The sequence below is a fragment of the Belonocnema kinseyi genome, chromosome 2 (genome assembly GCF_010883055.1).
Source record: "Belonocnema kinseyi isolate 2016_QV_RU_SX_M_011 chromosome 2, B_treatae_v1, whole genome shotgun sequence".
NCBI classification, from domain to species: Eukaryota; Metazoa; Arthropoda; class Insecta; order Hymenoptera; family Cynipidae; genus Belonocnema; species Belonocnema kinseyi.
Window position 1 is genome coordinate 86689190 of NC_046658.1, and position 2348 is coordinate 86691537.

The following is a 2348-nucleotide window of genomic DNA, read 5'->3' on the forward strand; positions in this document are numbered from 1 at the left end:
ATCTGAAAAATCTCTATCCCATCCACACACTACTCCTTTCCCCTGCCGAGTGAGTCACGCCTACCCCGAAAGGGAAATGGCTTAATGGTGTAATAGTAATAAAAAACGATCCTCCCCATTTCATTCCAAATCCGAAAAAATAAATTGCCTAATTTTTGTTTATTTTTTTTTTATTATAACAGGTGCCGGGTTTTGTCTTGAAAGGACCCCGCACTAAATGTATGGGAAAATGGCTTTTGGTTGATTTAGCTGAAACTTTGTAATTTTTAAGGTTATAAGTGCCGGATGAAATATCCGTAAAAAAAATCCAAAAAATGGACAGTTTTAGCGCTATGCGGCGGTAAGCGCTCAAGATCAGTGAATAAAACGAATTACAACAGATTTTGTTACAAAAGCGATGTCAACATAGAAATCACGGTTCAGATCGTGGTCTGTCATATTTTCGCCTACACCGTTGACTCATGTAGCGCGCTTCTCAAAACGATCAAACGCTAAGCGCCCAAGATTTTAACTTGACTAATTAATCACTTCTTTAAAGGCAGAAATGGTACCCATAGTAAAATTAGTAACTAGTGCGCACATACTGACAATAACATTCTACCCTTCGCAAGAGGCTTGGACGCTAAGCGCTCAAGATCAGCGAATAAAACCAATCCTAGTAACTTTAGCGACAAAAGCGATGTCACTATAAGAATCACGCTTCAGAAAGTAGTCAGTAATATATTTAGCCAAACCAATGAGTTATATTGCGCGCTTCTCGAAACGATCAAGCGCTAAGCGCCCAAGATTTGAACTTGACTAAGTAATTACTTTTTTAAAGACAGAAATGGTATCCAAAGTAACATTAGTAACTAGTACACACATCGATAATAACAGTGTACCCTTCACCAGAGGGCCGAACGCTAAGCGCCCATGATCAGCGAATGGAACCAATCCTAGTAGCTTTGGCGACACAAGTGATTAATTAGTCAAGTTAAAATCTTGGGCGCTTAGCATTTGATCGTTTTGAGAAGTGCGCTATATGAGTCAACGGTGTAGGCGAAAATATGACAGACCACGATTTGAACCGTAATTTCTATGTTGACATCGCTTTTGTAACAAAATCTGTTGTAATTCGTTTTATTCACTGATCTTGAGCGCTTACCGCCGCATAGCGCTAAAACTGTCCATTTTTTGGATTATTTTTACGGATATTTCATCCGGCACGTATAACCTTAAAAATTACAAAGTTTCAGCTAAATCCACAGAAAGCCATTTTCCCATACATTTAGTGTGGGGTCCTTCCAAATGTAAAATGTTTGGGGAAAATTCACTTTTTTGATTTTTTGAAATAATTCTTTAGGGATTGAAAAAAGATGATGGGGACGTGTAGGGGCTTGTAGAGAATTGCCCAATGAAGAATTTCATGTACCAAACAAATAGGTTTGACACCCCTGATTTACCCCCGCAAGTACCTGAAATGAAACTGTTTAAATAATTTTTTTCTTTCGAAAATTCGTGTTTTTCCCTGAAAATGATTACTATTGGTCTAGTGGAATATTTATTAACATTAGCTCATTAATTTTCAATTATTTGAACAAATGATATTTGTTTAAATAATTTCATTTCGAATTTTATTTAAATAAAAATTATTACTGTGGGTCTAATGTAATACTTATTAATTCTGGTTCATTAATTTTTAATTGTGTAAACAAATTCCATCTGTTAAACATTTTTTGTTGTAAAAATTCGTCGAACTGGCATTTTTTTATCGTTAATGACATACATTTATTTTAAAACATTTTTAAATTGTTTAAACAATAAATTATTATTTATTTCCAACCACCTTTAATTTTTGTAAACAATAATTTACAGCCTTGATTATTATTATTAGGTGAAAATAAATAATAATTTATTGTTTCAACAATTGAAAAATATTTTAATGTAAACTTATGTCACTTAATGAAAATAAGGTGTCAGTTTAACAAATGTGGGTCCGGATGCAATAAGGGCACATAAAATTTTTTCGTGCGAAAACGAAGTCCCCTAGAGGCTTTAGAAAAAATTTTCGAATTTTAATTTTCAAAAGATATATATATGGATGTAAAATTTGATTGCGCATCTTTTTTTCTTAAGAAAAAAAGTTGTAACTTTTTTAGTTTAAAAATTAAAGCCAAAAAACTTACTTTTTTGAAAAAGTCGATTTTAATCCGTTTTTCACTTCAACTCGTGCTCTGTACGTCAGTTTTTGGAATTTCGAGTTTTTTTTGGAGTTTTCGAGTGTACTATAGACTCTGGGGCTTACCGCCGCGCCACGTTCGCTCGCTAGAGAGTTTTTGATTTTAATACGATATTACTTAAATCTCTTG